This window comes from Chiloscyllium plagiosum, chromosome 8, assembly GCF_004010195.1.
Source record: "Chiloscyllium plagiosum isolate BGI_BamShark_2017 chromosome 8, ASM401019v2, whole genome shotgun sequence".
NCBI lineage: Eukaryota > Metazoa > Chordata > Chondrichthyes > Orectolobiformes > Hemiscylliidae > Chiloscyllium > Chiloscyllium plagiosum.
The window spans coordinates 4,791,844-4,811,676 of NC_057717.1; positions in this window are offsets into that span (position 1 = coordinate 4,791,844).

Sequence of the window (19,833 nt, forward strand, 5' to 3'; positions counted from 1 at the left end):
GGCCAAACCACCAGACCCACTGAACATGGTCTGAGCTCACCACCCAGCTCAGTGCAGTATCTGCAGTCTGAAGAAATGTCCAGCAATACAGGACAAGCATCAATAACATTCCCCGCTCTGTCAGGATAAGGGTCACCATATTCTCTCTGCTCCCTCACACTCACTGTATATCTGATATAGCACCAAGTCCCGAACAAGGCTCATGCTCCACCACTCTCACTGCATCGCTTTCTCTATTCCCCACCTCTCTCTCTCTCTCTCTTCCTCCACGACACCCCTTACACTAACAACATTTCATGGACACATCACTGTGGACTGACTCCCTCTGGACACCTCACCATGTCCACCCTCCCCACTTGCACCAGCACTAACAGCAAGGCGACCAGTCACACCCTCGCTCCCTTCCTCACTTCCTCCCATTCCAGGAGAAACGGCCTTAAATAGGCCAGAAAGGTCCAAGCTGGTTGGTGAAGTGTCAGATATCCGATCCCCTCACAATCCCCTCACCCCCGTCATGTGGGGGCCGGGGCGGGGGGTAACCGGGACGACATGTGTGGAGTTTCTGAAACATCCACGTCCCACCAATCGAGTAAGGAGCAATGTTCACTGAAGGGCAATTCGCACTTTAAACCCATTGGCAGCTCAGTTTCCCCCCGAACTTAGAAACCGTGGCCCTGATGCCATCTCCCTTTTGTGTTGAGCTGGTACAAATGTAATCCCCACGGTCTCGGTGGGCTGGAGGGTGGGCTCACAACACATCATCACCACCACCTCCCAGGAAGGGAGCACGGAGACTCCCTCTCTATACCTCCTTCTGTAAACAGCTCAGATACTGAAACTAAGCTCTTCCCACTTGTCCTGACATCTTCAATAATCTTTGCTCATTTACACCCAGAGTCTTCTGTTCCTGCACCCATTTTACATTTTACATTACATTACATTACAGTGTGGAAACAGGCCCTTCGGCCCAACAAGTCCACACCGACCCGCCGAAGCGTAACCCACCCATACCCCTACATTTAGACCTTACCTAACACTACAGGCAATTTAGCATGGCCAATTCACCTAACCTGCACATCTTTGGACTGTGCGAGGAAACCGGAGCACCCGGAGGGTGCCCACGCAGACACGAGAACGTGCAAACTCCACACAGTCAGTCGCCTGTGGCAGGAATTGAACCCGGGTCTCAAGCGCTGTGAGGCAGCAGTGCTAACCACTGTGCCAACGTGCCGCCCACTGAATCCCTGTACAATGGTTGGAGAGGGAAGCAGAGACTGACGGCAACAGAAAGCTCAACTAGTCCGACAGCATCTGTGGACATAAATGAAAATTAAAGTTTCAGGTAGAGTGACCATTCCCCAGAACTCGTGTCAGGGGGATATTACATCACTTTTAGCACCATAGAGACTGCCAGACGCGCCCCACATTGATATATACAAATGATCCACACCCCCCACCGACCCAACCTCCACTCCTGGCACCTTCCCTTGCAACCGCAGGAGGTGCAACACTTGCGCCCACACCTCCCCCCTCACTCCTCTCCAAGGCCCCAAAGGAAACTTCCACATCCGCCACAGATTCACCTGCACCTCCACCCACATCATCTACTGCATCCGCTGCAGCCGGTCTGGCCTCCTCTATATTGGGGAGACAGGCCGCCTACTTGCGGAGCAATTCAGAGAGCACCTCTGGGCCCCAGCATCTGCAGATCTCACTTTCTCCTCGAAGATTTCAACCTACTGCGAATCCTCTTACAAGGATGCCTTCCTTGAAGAAGCTCTCTGCCTCTCTCTACAAAGATCTAACACTCTCTGCTCATTCCTGAAGAAGGGCCTGTGCCCGAAACGTCGAATCTCCTGTTCCCTGGATGCTGCCTGACCTGCTGTGCTGTTCCAGCAATAAAGTTTCAACTATATACAAATACACACAACACTAACACAGAGATATAGAGACACTCACTAATACACGGAAACTAATACAGACATGGAGTGTCTGTCAGTAATTCTCTTGTTCCATGATTTTCTTGTCAATATTTCACTTACTCTATCTGGTGTGTGTTAGTATTTAATTCTGTACTCAGGGAGTTTGTTAGTATTGCACTTGATCACAATAGTGGGTGAGTCGATATGTCTGTGTGGCGTGTGACTGTAGGAAAATTTCAATGTTTACAGATAACAAACCTGGAAGAATTATAAAGTGTGTGATAGACAGTGTGGAAACCGTTATTGGTCAGTGCATTGAATATAAGAGTTGGGAGGGCATATTGCGGCTATATAGAACATTGGTTAGGCCACTTTTGAATACTTCATGCAATTACGGTTGTGATCATAGAGGAAGGATTATTGAAACCTGAAACGATTCAGAAAAGATTAACAAAGATACTGCCAAGGTTGCGGGTTCTGACATTTATGGAGAGGCTAAGTAGGCCGGGGTTATTTTACCTGGAGCACCAGCGATTGAGAGGTGGTCTTAGAGGTTCCAAAGTCATAATTGGAATGGATAGCGTGAATAGCCAAGGTCTTTTCCCCAAGGGAGCACGTTCCAAAGCTCGAGGGCATAGGTTGAAGGTGAGACGGGAAAGACTTAAAACGTATCTAAGTACAAAGGTCTCGATTAGAGGGTGCTGTGTATGTAACGAGCTGCCACAGGAAGTTGTGGAGGCTGGTACAATTACAATATTTAAAAGGCATCTGCATTGGCACATGAAAAGGAAGCATTTAGTGGATATGGGCCAAACGCCAGCAAATGAAACTACATTAATTGAGGACATCTGGTCAGTAGGGACAAGTTGGATAGAAATATATGTTTCCATGCTGGGCAGTTCTATGACACTATGTCTTCTGTTAAACTTTCTCCTGTCATCTTAAAATTACCAACAGTCTTGAAATCCACCCCCCTAAGGATATTCAACATTATCAATACGCCTCATTGTTTTAGAAACCTCTATAAGTTTGATAAGATCTCAACCTTCTACGCTGCAGTGGAAAAGGTCCCAGTCTATCGAAGCTGTCCTCATAACTTAAACGCTCCATTCCCAGCAATATCTTGGTAAATCTTTTCTGAACCGTCTCCAGTTTAATAATATCCTCAATGTGCCTGGGTGTCCAGAACTGCACACAGAACTTCAGAAGAGACCTCACGAATGTCCAGCACAACCGGAAGGTAGTGGTCCAGCTCCGGTACTCAAAGGTCTGAGCAATGAAGGCCAGCAAGTCAAACGCCATCATACCCACCCCGCCTACACATGATGCAAACTTCAAAGAAATATACCAGAACCCCTACATCTCTCTGTTTGACAACACTTCCAACACTGACATCGAATTGTATATGTCCTTTCCTTGTTTGTTTTACCAAATTGTGATACCTTGTATTTATCTAAACTAAACTCCATCTGCCACTTTTCAGCCCAGTGAGTGATAGTACCGGGGTAGAAAGGCTGGCAAGTAGTCCGCTGCCTTGGATCATTTCGTGGTTTTAAGAGGGCCGTGACACGTTAGAGGCGGGAAAGAGTGATTGGTGTTTTTGAGCCAGAAAGTATGCTCTTTTTTCATCTCTGGTATTCAGTTACAACTATCTATTCCTGATCCTTTATAGTGCAGAGTGTGTCTGCAGGATATGTTTCCCTCATATTGCAGATGTCAGATAATAGCCACTTAAGCTGGAAATCATAGCCAAACAATTAAACATATTCATAGTTTATCTCGAAGGCAGAGCACATAAACTCAAAATCCTATATTTGAGGTGAGTACCTTTCATCTGTTAAACAATGTAATTCTTTTAACTGTGTATTTCAGTAAAAGTGAACCAAATTTTAATTAATCCACAACAAGCTGAAAGCTGACATTTAAAATGTGACCCAAAATCTGGGCATGGTTTACTTCTTGTGTAGTGGGTAGCGCCCATGCTACTGAGCCAGAGCTCTGGGTTAAATTCCAATACCTGAACTCGCATGCTAGTGCCTCTCACTCTGGACCAGAAGGTCTAGATTCAAGTCCTGCCTGTCAAGGAGATATATCACAGTATTTCAAAACAGTCTGATGAACAAACAGACAGGAGAATATTGTTGCAGCTTTAGGGATTGTTGCCAAATGGTTGTAGTGTCCCTACCTCTGAGCCCAAAAGTCTAGATTAAAATCCCACAGAGTTGTTTCAAAATGTGGCTGAACAAGTTGATTAAAATAGTTTTAGAACTGTGATTTGATGGAGAAGGAAGAGGTGTCAGTATTGAATTTCAAATTTAGGCCCGGGATGACTGGAAACACAGCCATTCGTGTTGAGTGGAGTCCCATTGGCACATTCTAGTGGTTTATAATATCATGAAGAACATGAATAGTGTGAACAGCCAATGCCTTTATCCCAGGGTAGCGAAGTCCACAACTAGAGGACGTCAATTTAAAGTAAGATGGACAGAGGGTGGTGCATGTATGCAATGAGCTGCCAGAGGAACTGGTGGAGGCTGGTACAATTGCAACATTTAAAAGGCATCTAGATAGAGACATGAATTAGAAGGGTTTAGAGGGATATGGAAATATAGCTGGAAAATGAAGCAAAGTTAATTTACGACATCTGGTTGGAACGAATGAGTTGGACCAAACGGTGTACTGTACAAATCTATGATTCATTGATGCAATTAATTATAATCTCTTTATAATCTTATGTGACCTCTTCACCTTCCACGATATAACTACTCTTGATGTCATCCATAAAAGTGTTCGTGATACCTTCTATTATTTACATCTAAATTATTGCTATAAATGACAACCAAAAGTGGATCCAGCACCAATCCCTATTGAACGCCGCTGGTCACAAGCCTCCAGTCCAAAAGACAACACTCCTCCACTACCCTCTGTCTCCCGTCAATAAGCAGAAACACACACACACACACACATACACACACACACACACAGACACAGAGAGAGAGACACAGACACAGTTATCTCGTTAATGCAGAGATAGATATGATTTGATTGATAAGTGGATCAAGCATAACAATGAGAAGGTGGGAGAATTTTGTTGCGAAACATGTCGGCCATGATCGAACAGCTGATCAGACTCGATGGACCAAACAGTCTAGTTATGCACCAATTTCGTACGCTCTATGGTTTACGTTACCGGAAATGTCTACCCAAGAGAGCAGTGGAGGCTGAGTTTGATAAATACTTTACTGAACAGAATCAATGGGAATGAGGGGCTGAATGGTCAATTTCTTTGCTATTCGTTGTGCCCTCATGTCTATAAAATAGAACCTGACTTGCTGTGAAGTTCATACACTTTTAAAGTTAGAGGATCCCCCATTTAAGATTGAGATAAGGTTGTTTCTATCTCCTTAGGGTTGTGCTTACTGTGGTATTCTCATTCCCAGGGAATAGTGAAGACTGGACCATTGAAGATATTCAAGGCTGATCTTGACTGACCTTTGTTAGACAGGGAGTCAGTATTTATTGGCAATAGACAGGAAAAGAGATTTCAGCCGCAAACAGACCAGTCATAATCTTTATAAACTGATAGGCCGGCTGGAGCTCCTATCTCATAAGTTGTTCTCTCACTGCACCAGTTGACCCTGTTACAGAAGGAGAGGAAGACCTCATTCAGCCAGTCAGTATCGCTGCATTGAGGCAGGTGGATCCCATTCTGCCCCTCGAAGGAGATACACAGGAAGAGAATGAAGGATTCAGTCATAGTGTAATAGAGATATACATGAGGGAACCAGACTCTCCATGCCCCTCGTGAGTTTATAAACGTCTATAAGGTCACCTCTCAAAGAAAATAATTTATTTTAATGTTTAGGAATTGCGAAAATTTTTTCAACACAGCACCAACAGCCAAAATTGAAATTAATTATTAAAATTATTGGTTGTGTTGTTAAGGGGATGCATGTTAATCAGGCTAATAGGAAATCTCCCCTCTTCCTCAGTGTCCGACTGGTGAAAATTGAGCACATGACTGATATTACAGAATGGTTCTATTGCTGCATCTACAAGATCGCATTTCTGACCGGGTAGCGATCCCCCAAATCTTAGTGTATATTCTGTGCTCATGTTTAAACTCTCAGGGATCAGGATCATTGATTTGGATGAAGGGGCTTAATGGACTGGAGCTCAATTTGCTCAGACACCAGAACAGCCATTCCATAAGATGTCAAGTGTTGACACTGTGTCTGCAATGGGATACAGACAGGGGAGGGTCGTGAGCAAACTTTCAGCAAAACAAAAATGCACAAAGTCAGTGACGGGAAGTTTGTGTTTTGGAGGAAGCATAAACCCACAACACTCGCAAACAAAAACTCACAAACGTAATAGACCCAGTACATCCCATGGACAAAACCAACGTCGTCTACAAAATTCCATTCAAGGACTGCCAGAAACACTACGTAGGACAATTATGAAGAAAGTTAGCCATCAGGATACAGGAACACCAGCTAGCCACAAAAAGACACGGCCCTCTCTCCCTCGTAGCCCTCCACACGGAGAAAAAAAAACGCCATTTCGACTGGGACAACACATCTATCCTGGGACAGGCGAAGCAAAGACATGCCAGAGAACTCCTCGAGGTTTGGCACTCCAACCACAGCGCCATAAACAAACACATAGATCTAGGTGCCATCTATCAACCGCACGGAAAACGAACAGGAAATGACATCACCACAAACCCCTTGAACCCCATCCAGGACTAACATATTAATAAAAAGCAGGAGACAACAGCTTCGCTTCACTTGGAGGTCGCCACTGATGATGTTACCCAGCGAGGTAATGAAACGCCTGGATATCAAACCTACAGCTCAGCGAGCAAACCTACACCCCAAAAAACAACAATAAACTATGCAACTGGAGACAGAATGCAGTACTCGGAGGTACAAAGGGATTCCTGTGTCCTGGTATGTAAATCATATCATGTTAGTTTGTCGATGCAGCACGTGGTTTGGAAAATAAATGCAATGATACGTTTGTCTTGCAAAGAGTATTGGGTCTGATCTTAACGATGTGTTACTGCATCTGTACAGGCCGTTGCTGAGACGACATCTGATATACTGCGTATGGTTGTTATTCCACTGAAGTGAAAAACAAAGTGTTTTTGAAACTTTTCAAAGATGTCTCTCTTTACTCATTCTTGGGATGAAGACAATATGTTATGTACGATTAGATGTTTAGGCCTGAGAATGAGAAATGTTCTTATTGACCATATAAGATTTTAAGCTATTGAAAACCTGATGAATATTTCATCTTGTATGGGAGAATAGACTGGGGAAGTAATTTTAGACGAAGATGTATTCATTTAAATACAGATATTATGAAGATAGTAAAAGTTGTACTTTAAAAGTATACCGGAACATATAAACACATCTTCAAATCTAATGGGGCTATTTGTTACGAACATATTGGCTCTGCGAACGACAGCAGCAATGATGTACCTACATGGAGAAGGGAATGCAATGGGGTCGTATACTTCAGACACTGTCCAAAGAGACCTCATTTGGTCCAGCTTGGGGCCGGATAATGTTATTGTGTGATTCAACTCAGAGGGGCAGGAAATGTATTCTTCCTGAGAAGGAACAGCCTGTTGCTCCCTCCCTCTCCGTGTTCCTCTTCCCAGCAATGTGTGTTAGCTGTAAACCCCGCAGTCATCTTTACCACTCATGGAGGATTCCTGCCGAGGATCCACTGGAATCGCCCCACTGCCCGAAGTAAAGGGAATTCAGCAAAATCACCTATTCCAGGAAGTGACCCCATTACCAGTAGCTTGTAAGAATAGAATAGCTCCATAAGCTGAATGATATTTGCAAGAATCACTAATGTTTCCTTCATCATGAGTTCAATTAATAGTTAGGCACAGTTCTTCCAAATCAAAGCTCTACCGTGATTTTGTTGTTCTGTTGGTCATCAAAGGTGTGCACGTGTCAGTACCTTTTGTTGCTCAGATTTGTAATATCCAAACTCTTTGTCATGTATCTTTCCAACGTAATTTGAATAACTTTGTTTGGGTGATAAGTTTGTTGATTTTAGATAATTAAAGAATCCTGCCTAATGTGATCCAAACCCTGACCCAGTCTGCGACCTATATTTTTGGTCAAATCACCAACCCGTTTGCATGAGCATTTGCAGTGAGCAGTGGAAGCATGGGACGAGGAAAGGGAAAAATGACCTGAACTATAGATCAGTGAGCTTTTTAGTGGGCACGTTGTTGGAAAGGATTGTGAGGGATAGGATTTACATGCAATTGCAGATACAACTACTGATTAGGGATAGTCAACATTGTGTTTTGCACGGGAAATCATTTCTAACAAAATTGATTGCGTTTTTTGAAGAGGTGACAAACAAGTTTAATGAAGGCAGTGTGGTAGACGCTATCCATACACTCTGCAGCAAGGCATTCGACAGGATTCCACATCACAGACAAGTTAGTAAGTTTGGATCATAAATGGATCCAAGATAAGCTCGCCACGCCACTACAAAATTAGAGTAAAAGTAGGAGGTAGAGTGTTGTAGACGACTGCTTTTGAGATGGAACCCTGTGACCAATGGTGTAACACAAGGTGCTGAGTCCACTGCTTTTGTTGTTTATATAAAGGAATTGGATATGAATATTTGCCTGTTTATTATGTTTACAGATGACGTCAAAGTTGGAGGTGCAGTGGCCAGCAAGATTTACCTTAGAGTACAATGGGACCTTGATCAGATGGGCCAATGGGCCAAGGAGTGACAGATGGAGTTAAATTTAGGTAAATGTGAAGTGCTGCATTTTGGAAAGATAAAATACGGCAGGACATATACAATTTCAGGTGAGGTCTTGGGGTGTGTTGTTGAACAGAAGGATGTAGGACCATTGTTCCTTTAAAGTAGAGTGGCAGGTAGACAGGGTGGCGAAGAAGGGGTTTGGTATGCTTGCCTTTATTGGTCAGTACGTTGAGTATGCGAGTTGAGAGATCATATTGCAACTGGGCAGGATGTTGTTGAGGTGACATTTAGAATATTATGTCTAATTTGGTTCTCATTGCGGTAGGAAAGATGTTGTTAAACTTGAGAGGGTGCAGAAAAGATTTACAAGAATATTGCCGGGCATTGGAGGGATTGAGCTACAGGGAGAGGCTGGACAGACTGGGGATTGTTTACTCTGGAGCATCGGAGGCTGAGGCGTAACATTATAGAGGTTTATAAAATCATGAGGAACATGGACAAGCTGAATACCCAAGGTATTTATTCCCAGGATTGGTGAGTCCAAAACGATCTAAGAAAGGCTTAAGGTGAGAAGAGAAAGACATTAATGGGACAAAATTTTCATACAGATTGTGGTGTGTGTAAGGATTGAGCTGCCAGAGAAACTGATGCAAGCTGCTAAAGTTACAACATTTCAAATGTATCTGGATGTGCATATTAATAGGAAGGATTTAGAAGGACATGAGCCTAATGTTGGGAAATGGATTGAGATCAGATTGGGATGTCTGGTTTATGTGGATAGGGTTCCCTGCTGTACGACACTGTGAGAAAGTTGAGGCGTAATTCTAAAAGGATTAGAATTCTCTTCCCAAGAGGTAAGTGGTGCCTCTTTGTTCACATTTATTCAAACTGAGTTCATTAACTATTTGACAGAGATTGAGTCATAGATAATGGGAAATAAACAGGAATGTGGGGCTGAGACAACAACCTGATTATCCACAATCTTATTGCCTGGTGGAGAAAGTTCATATTGTCTAACAAGCAAATTCTTCTCCAGAGTACGATGTTCCATTCAGCCCCTCCAACCTGCTAGACAGGAACAGTTGGAGGCCACTTACTGCTATAACTTGGTGCACAGCAACAGGGAAGACCATTCAGTGATCATTCCGTGATCTAGCTCCACTGACTCTCCTGAACAGAGATTTCCTGACATTCACTACCCTCTGTTTGAAGAAACCATTGTCTGCTCAAACACCGTGACCTATGGATATGAGAGATAGACGCGAATACAAGGGCTTAGCTAAGAGCGAATGGCGCTGATATCAAGCCGGTTTTTAACTGAGGATGACATCAAGGAGCCTGAGCAAAATCGCACTTCATAAGAATCCATTGCAAACTCTCCTGTGTTTGGAGTTATTCACAGCGCAAGTGAAGATGTTTATCATCAGTGGGCATTAATAGTCTCAGTTGTGGGACATCACTGGAGGAGATCCTCAGTGGAGCTCCCACAGTTCAGGCATCTCTAGTTTGACAGCGGGGAATCCATGCAGTGTAGAAGCAGTCCATTCAGCCCATTGAGGTCTCACCAAACAGAAGTGGGGATATTCACTGTACGTTACACAATGTTCAGAACACTTCCCTCAGGTCCTAAAGTAGTCTGTGTCCATATGCAACAATGCTTGGACAGCATTCAAGTTAACGTGTCGGCAACATTCATGGAAAAGCGCTGCCAGACACTGCGCATTTGCACAGTAAACGAAGGAGTTCATTCTGCACCTCAATTTGGCTTCACAAGAATGTGGGAAAGTCATTCAGCCCATCAAAACTATTGTGCAATGGAGGGACAGCCCATTCAGTCCCTCCTGCCTTTCACACAGGAGGACAAGCAGTCTGTCCAACACCACATGTCACTTACACAGGATCAGAAAGAGACAATTTCACACCTGGAGTCATTAAAAAGGAACAGGAAGAGATCATTCAGATTCTCAAGTCACTAACTAGGCACAGGAAGATGTCAGACATGCTCCAACATCATAAACAAATGGAGCAGGGTCTGCATCATAAGACTGCTCCACCTTGTTCCTCGTGGCGTCATTACTCATAGTACGTACGTGTTAATTTAACATGATATCTTGGGAGTACGAGTGAAGCCAATATTTAACCGGTTTCAAAGGCATTTTCCATCGCTGAGAGAGCAGACCCATGTTCTCTCTGGCAGTAAGTTGCTGATGGAGAATGGCTAACTATTTCAGAATGAAGGTATAAAGGCTTCTGACGGGATTGTGGAAAATCTAACATTGAGTGCAGGTCACACAGTAAGTGTGCATAAAACTGATCAGAGTTCATTCAGAACCTGCACCTCTCTGTCAATCGAAATGAGGTCTATGCACAGGCATGTAAACTATCAGGAAACGAGCATCCTATGGAAAATATGGAATTTCTCACATTATCAATGATTACTTGAGATATAATGAGGGTCCATCCATAACCATCAAATTTCAATTTCTTATTCTCTCACAACGCTGCAGATTAAACACATAGTTACTGTACTCTCTCCTTATGTTAACACCATGTCAGGTTTCAGTCTAGTGAAACTCCTTTGCACTGTCTCTGTGTTATTTATAAAGCAGACTCTGTCTGTACACAATACCCTACATACTGGCTCAACAAAACACTACCACTGTGTAAGATATATTTACTCTGGCACTTCAATAATTTTCCATGATGGACCATATATCCTTTACAGTTAGCATTACTTCCTGCCCATACGAATTCTGCTGGTGACCTATAACCAAGACATCCAGGTCCTTTTCAACAACAGCACTTCCCAACCTCTCACCATTTAATAAGCTTAAATGTGAATGATGGTATTTGTTGTTCACATCTGAATCATTTTTGTACTTTGTGCACAACTATTGCACAACAGCTAATCCTTCTGGTACCCCACAAGCCTTCTGTGCAGAGAAAATAAAAACGCTACTCTGTTCATTTTGCCCATTATCCAATTTTTAATCCATTCGGTGTATTTCACCTTTACCTACCCATGGACTCTAACATACTCCACCCACCTGCATTCAAAAATGCAAAACATCTTCTGAAAATTCAAATACGTCACTCCCGCTGTTCTCAATCGTCAATGATACAACGGACAGAGTCCACAAACTCCAGTAGGTTTAGCAAAGATAATTTCCCTTTACTGAATCTCATCCAAATCCATAAAAGTATGTCATTGTTCTCCAGGTGTCTAGTTGTCACATTTATTATAAAATACGACAATGTTTTTTTTTCTCACAGCTGACATCAAGGTATTTAGTTTTCTGTTTTCACTCTCTGTACTGTTTTAAATATTTATGTTTACAATATTTATGTTTTCCAGGCAACAGGATCCTTTCCAAACTCAAACCAACTCTGAAGAATAATTAATAATTCTTTCACTGGTTCTGTTGCCATCTCCTCAATGCTCTGGGATGGAACTCATCAGATGCAGCACCTTACCAACCTTTCATTCGAATGGATTTTCAAAAACATACTCTTCATTCATTCTCGTTTTATACAGTTCCACATATTCACCAGTCCCCCTGTTCCCTTGTATATCTGGAAGTTTACTTCTGTACCTTCCTCAGGGAGATGGATCCAATGTCTTCCTCTCAGCTGGCAGATGGCTTCTGACAGTCAGTGAATATTTCGGAGGACTGCACTTCGGAGATGATGAATATGTTAACAACACCTGTCTGGAAAGTTCCAGAATTAATCCAGTTCACTTCATGGTGAGTGGGGACACAGTCCGGTCTCTGGTGTGAGTTTATACGTTATACTGATGGAGGGGACACAGCTCAGTGACCATCTCATTTTTGAAATGTTCACAGTTTATGTTTGGAATTGGTTCAGATAAGAAAAATATTCCTGGAAATCCCAGGGAGGATCGTACAATGCCCAACCCTTCCCCGTGCACAGAGCTTCCCTTCTGTATAGTCGTGGCTCTATTTGTTTCCCATACAGTCTATAAATGCAGTGTCCAGAGTGGGGTCACCAGACCCTCGGATCTCTCTGAATACATGCAGCAGCTGATAATACTCAAACCCGAGGAAAGCATCCACTGAACCTCACCTTACTGTCTACTGACAGGCGCAAGTCAAAACCTCTCTCACACACACAGTGCACCCATTCCGTGTTGGAAATGTTTGTCTACCTGGCTGAAAAAACCATTACATCTCTGCGCAGTCCCACAGTAAGAGTCCCTTTCTCCGAAGAAAAAATTGACAATGTCACATTACGTTTCTCTGTATCCCAGCAACTATAAGGAGAGCATCAGTATTGCCAATGGAGTTGATCATCACACTCAGAGAAGAGAGATAGATGGAATATAATTCACTTTAAACAGGGACAGATCTAGGTTGACGTGATATTCAGGAATAAGGGAAAAGGGAGTTATGTTAGAAGAAGCTGCCTTTTTATTTTCCTTCAACTTCATCATAGCAGTCCCTTTTTTTGCTTTTCATTTATTTCCCTGTCTCTCTCTCTCTCTCTTTCTCTCTCTTGTTGGACATTTCTCCATCCATTCAACTAACCTCCCCTTCACTCATCCAGCCATCCCTGATAGAAATAATATTATTTCTCAATTGCTTTCAGCGTTAATTTAGGGTCATTAAACCTGCAACTTTATCTGTGTTTCTCCTGACAGAGGCTGCCATACTTGCTGAGATTCTCCAATATTTTCAGACGCTGGAGAATATGATTTCAAATCTCCAGCATCCATATTTCTTTGCTTTATTTCACCTTTAATGTTATTGTTTCACAGATGTCAGCATCACCGTCAACGACAGCATTTGTCGTTCATCACTAATTGCTCTTGACTGTGAGGCCATTTGTCAAGACAAATGGAGCCACCATGTGGTCCTGGGTCGGAAGTCACACTTAGTTTCTTTACCAAATGCTATAAGTGAAATAATAAAAGAAATCCTGATGGTTTATGGTTGCCGCTAGTAAAATGAGATTTCATTCCAATTTTTAATCATTCGAATTTAAGTTCTGTCATTGGCTGTGATAGGATTTCAAACAATGCCTTTAAGGTCATAACCTGTACTTCTCAGTTACCCATGCAGTGACATTATAGCTCTGATATGGGGTCCCTATTATGAAATAGCTGGCGAAGCAAGAACAAGTATGTGTTCAAAATATTTGCAATTGGAGGAGAGATCAGAATAGAACTGGAGCCGTGAAATCTGAACTTAACAAAGGGACAGATGACGGCTAATTCAACAACAACACTGAGGTAGAGTTGGAGACTGGGGATATTACAAAGCTAGGTGTGGGCAGGTTTGATGGCTGAGAAAATATAGAGAAGCAGTTGAGGGTAAAACGAAGACTCAAGCGTCTGAACAATTTTGTTCCTTCTTAAGTGTATATGAGTGAGGATTGATGGGAATGAAGTGGAGTTTGTGATTGAACTGAAGATAACAGTTTATGCACTTGTTAGATATTGATAAGTGAATAGTAAAAACTATCACCACAGTTTATAGAATTAACAAAGATAGGCTTACCGGGAACACCAATAATAGCGAGGATGGGATAGTAACCTGCTTGAATAATCATCAGTACGGCTTGCATGCGCAACTCTAATCATGCCCAATCCGGTGAAAGATAGTAAAGACCGTCCAATACACTCCTGTCCATTGTTGGAACATTCCAGTCTATTGTTCTCAAATTCTGATCCATTATTGGAACATATCAGTCTAATGTTCTCAGATTCTGATCTATTGTTGGAACATTCCAGTCTACTGTTCTAAGACTCTCTTCCTCTCCCTCTCTCTGTAGCTGCTGATTCCAATCTTCCTGAGGAAGACGCTGCCGATGATACTATGAGATAGCAGGTTGAAGGAAGCCCCTTATTGATACTGGATGAAACCTTCCAGTGACCCAGTTAAGATCCATGGAGACTGACATCAATCACAGTCACTGTGCAAACAGCTCCAGTTAACCCCTTTCACGACAACCCTGACAAATGACAATAATACTTGTTCTTCCTGAGATGTTGACATCGCTGACTATTGGGCTAATGGCACATCTCCAATTGTAAAGTTAGAGTTGATGCAGAGAGTTGATGCTTTCTCTTCACAAGCTCGATGATTCTCTTGCGTTTTGGCAAGGTCGGAATTGCTGTGCTCCCGAGGCCATCTGTGTCTGATCCGCAGGACTGCTGCATCCTTTCGTTTTAATTATTTATATTTATCTTTGACATTTATCTTATACACATTGCACGGCTTAGCTGGCGTTAGGCATTTTTGAAAGGCTCCTATAGTGGCATAAAAGGTGTAGATACAGTCTTCTGATCCTTCCAGCAGCAGCCTGGTCCAGAAACTCTCCCAGAACCAGGGTTTAAAGTTTTCCCTTTTACACTTTTTGCTGAGGTCTCAGCAGAGTTGGACGGCAGTAAATCTCTTCTGGCTGCTACACACTCTGAGATTTCTCTGAGAATTGGCTTCTGATGTTCATTCCTCCTGGATTGGAGAACGGCATATGAGATATTATGTTTCCTGCATTTGTTTTGTGACAAGTGCCTGTTTCAAGGATGTTACCATGTTGGAGCAATTACTGTTTAGTAATTAAATAACCTATCCTTGTCTCAGCATGCTCCTGCCCACCGAAATCATTTCTATCTACCTCGACATTGTCCTAGCCCCCCAGTCCAGGATCTTCCCACATACGTTCGAGAGACCACCCACGCCCTCCACCTCCTCCAAGACTTCCGTTTCCCCGGCCACCAACTCCTCATCTTCACCATGGATATCCAATCCCTCTACATCTCCATCCGCCATGATCAAGGACCCCAAGACCTCCGTTTTTTCCTGTCCCGACGTTCCCAACAGTACCCTTCCACCGACACTCATTCGTTTGGCCGAACTGGTCCTCACCCTTAACAATCACTCCTTCGAATCCTCCCACTTCCTCCAAACCACAGGGGTAGCCATGGGCACCCGTATGGGCCCCAGAACACACCAGATGGCCTCCTTCTTTACAGACCGTAATTTCCCTTCCCACATAGTTAAAGATGCCCTCCAACGCATATCGTCCACATTCCGCACCTCTGCCCTCAGACCCCACCCCTCCAATCGTAACAAGGACAGAACGCCCCTGGTGCTCACCTTCCACCTTACCAATCTTCGCATAAACCAAATCATTCGCCGACCTTTCCGCCACCTCCAAACTGACCCCATCACCAGGGATATATTTCCCTCCCCACCCCTTTCAGCCTTCCACAAAGTCCGTTCCCACCATGATTTCCTGGTCAGGTCCATGCCCCCCTATAACCCACCCTCCCATTCTGGCACATTCCCCTGCCACCGCAGGAATTGCAAAACCTGCGCCCACACCTTTCCCCTCACCTCCATCCAAGGCCATAAAGGAGCCTTCCGCATCCATCAAAGTTTTATCTACACATCCACCAATATCATTTATTGTATCCGTTGCTCCCGATGTGGTCTCCTCTACATTGGGGAGACTGGACGCCTCCTAGCAGAGCGCTTTAGGGAACATCTCCGGGACACTCGAACCAATCAACCACATCACCCTGTGGCACAACATTTCACCACCTCCTCCCATTCTGCCGAGGACATGGAAGTCCTGGGCCTCCTTCACCGCCTCTCCCTCACCACCAGACGCCTGGAGGAAGAACGTCTCATTTTCCGCCTCAGAACACTTCAACCCCACGGCATCAATGTGGACTTCAACAGTTTCCCCATTTCCCCTTCCCCCACTTCACCCTCGTTCCAAACTTCCAGCTCAGCACTGTCCCCATGACTTGTCCGGACTTGTCCTACCTGCCTAGAATCTGGTTTCCAGCATCTGCAGTCATTGTTTTTACCTAACTTATCAATCCGTTACGTTTTCTAATAAATTAAGTTATTGCAAGTTCTTCTTGTTTTTATTTTATTTTGTCTACACTAGTTGAACAAATTGTATTTTGCTTAATGTCGAATATTTTGACCAAACGAATTGCATCTGAAACACAGCACTTGACAATTACTTGTAAAATAAAAAATGTTTGGATCGAGACTACCTTCTTCATATATTTAGAGGAGCGTTTTCTCGGCTCCATAGCAAGAAGGACAGGTATTAATGTTGTAATTGGATAATTAATTAATGGACAATAAGTTGAAGAAACACGGGGTTTGAAAGCTGAATGCGCTGAGCTGGACCAGTGATAACTCTGTCAGGAATTATATCAGACATACAATCCACCTCACAGATCCAGCCAGACACGCATAAGACCAGATGAGAGATCTCTTCAGCACGGAGCACTGTGCAGACCAGGTTCAGTACAACTCAGCTATCTTTGCAGGATGGAATACTGTGCAGCTCTCACTAATCTATCTTTCCAACATAGGGAACAGTACAGACTACACCAGTGCATTGATTCAGAAAGCTGGACGAAACGGTCTGTCCAGCATGGGGTGATATGCAGCCCACACCAGTGTCTTGCTCTATAAACGTTGACAAGGTATCTGTTCAGTATGGGGAGCTGTACAGTGAACAGCAGTGCTTTGATCTGTAAACCAGGAGTATTACCCTCGCAGCATGTAGAGCTGTGTACAACACCCTAGTGCATTTCACAGTAACACTGCGTTAGATCCCTTCCCAGCGTGGGGAAAATTGCAGCCCATGCTGGAAGTTACAGGATGTGCAGCCCCCATCCATTCACAGTTCCATATATCAGTTTAAACGTGGCAAGGTGTGCTGTGAGTGTGAAACTCACTGCCTGGGAGAAATGTTAAGGAAATCAGTTTTGGGAAAAGGAGAAAGGAAGATTGAGAGACAATTTCATGGAAGATCACAGCTTTCAGAATGCTGAAGTGAAGATATTTCAACGGCATCTTGCAAGATGAGCCAGTAATCCGAGGAATGATAGGTGAATGGAATATCAGTGTGAGTTCAGATGACGGAGAGTTTTGCATGAGGATTTTTCTGCAGCTTTGTAATTGGGAGTGGGTCGGAAGAGTCTTCGACTCATTGTACTGAATCTGACAATAATTTGTCTCAGTGCCATTTTCATTGAGTGTGACAGAGGGATTGTCTGCATGAGTTTCCTGGTTCTATCTTGTCTATCTCACCTCATTGTGGGCGGCACGGTGGCACAGTGGTTAGCACTGCTGCCTCACAGCGCCAGAGACACGGGTTCACTTCCCGCTTCAGGCGACTCTCTGTGTGGAGTTTGCACATTCTTTCCCCGTCTGCACGTGTGGAGTTTGCACGTTTTCTATGTGTTTGCGTGGGTTTCCTCCGGGTGCTCTGGTTTACTCCCACAATCCAAAAATGTGCAGGTTAAGTGAATTGGCCATGATAAATTGCCCGTAGTGTTAGGTGAAAGGATAAATGTAGCGGAATGGGTCTGGGTGGATTGCACTTCTGTGGGTTGGTGTGGACTTGTTGGGCCGAAAGGCCTGTTTCCACACTGTAATGAATCATCTAATCTTAACTACCCACTCCACTCCATGGTGTCTCTTTCTTTCAATGCCATCCTGATTCTCCCACCCATCATGTCTGGATGTTATCACCATCGCCTGGATATTCCGTGATCCCTGGCACTGGTGCTATCTTTAAAAGGCCAATGGGCAGATGTTTGAGCTCTCTCACTTCGGAGTTGCCCTGCACAGTGTACCCCGAACATGGCAGATAAGGGGCAATTACACCACGGTTTGTCAACAGGAGCGCAGAGATCCTGGTGGTTAGGCTGGTACAAAGGGGGACCATTCTCTTCCCAGAGGGGGGCCACACCACCAGACCCACCGAGCATGGTCTGAGCTCGCCACCTCGCTCAGTGCCTCTATGGTCTGAATAAATGTCCAGCAATGCAGGACAAGCATCAAAAACCTTCCCCACTCTGTCAGGATAAGGGTCACCATATTCTCTCTGCTCCCTCACACTCACTGCATATCTGTTATATGAACAAGGTTCATGCTTCACCACTCTCACTGTCGCATGCAGCAGCTTCTCTATCTCGCCTTTTCAATATCAACAGAAGGCAATAGAACTTTCTGGAGAATGCTGATTATGGAATGTTCCAGATAATGTTCCAAACAATTCAAATTTTCCGGAAAATGTCAGTGCCCCAGTATGAAACGCATAAGTGGAAGGAGTAGAGCTGCACGTTTTTTAAATCACATATTATTCCAATCCATCATGAAGCCATTCAGGCCTTCAAATGTGCTCGAGCATTTAATAAGATCGCGGTTGATCTGATGGTTCTCTCAGCTCCATGTTATGGAAATTTCTGTCATTCAACCCCCTTGGTTCCTGTCACTGACCAGACGACACTCAGGTACTTTTACCCCGGTTTTCTTCAAACACCTGTTCGAGGGAATTTCCCATGTAGATGTACTCTGCAAATAATATATTCCATCAGCTTTATACTTTTGTATAATGGTAAGCTCATTTTACGTAGACAAATCAAAAATATACACTTATTTGTGGAGATCGAGCTCAAATTACAATTGATAATTCTGATTATTTCACTTGTCTCACTTTATTTTATTCAGCCTAAGAGGGCTTCGAAACACTTGTCTCGTTTTAAATTACAATTCATAGCAGAGATCGATTTTATCCTCACCTGTTATCTTGACCGTTATCTAAATTGTGCCTTTTTGCCTTGTTATGAAAGTTTCTCTTGCCCTTTTTCTGTGCCTGTTTCTGTCTGTAACAGTTACATAGTCTCCCACTCAGTTGGCTGGACGGCTGATTTGAGATGCATAGGTAGGTCAACAGCAGAGATTCAATTCCCCACACTGACAGAGATTACCATGAAGGGGACACTTCTCAACCTCAGATCATCACCCGAGGTTTGGTGACCGTCATTTTAAAGAACCTAATGACAGAGCAGTCCCGTGGCCTTTCGAACTGTACTCTATCACTGTTACATCTTATTTTCTTTTATTTGTTATAATTTTGTTATGAAATATGTTCCCTTATGTTTTGAAACTGTGTCATTTGGTACCAGTGTCGGCATTTCCCCCACACTGCATATTCCTGCCTGAAAATCCTTGACTCCGTTGTTATTTATGAACCTTCCGTCTGTGCCTCATAAAAAAAGAATCCAATATCTTTGTTTGCGATGCTCTGCGGGGAAGAGAGTTACAAAGACTCACAACACTGAGAAAACAAACATAAAAATCATCTGAGATTATTTTCT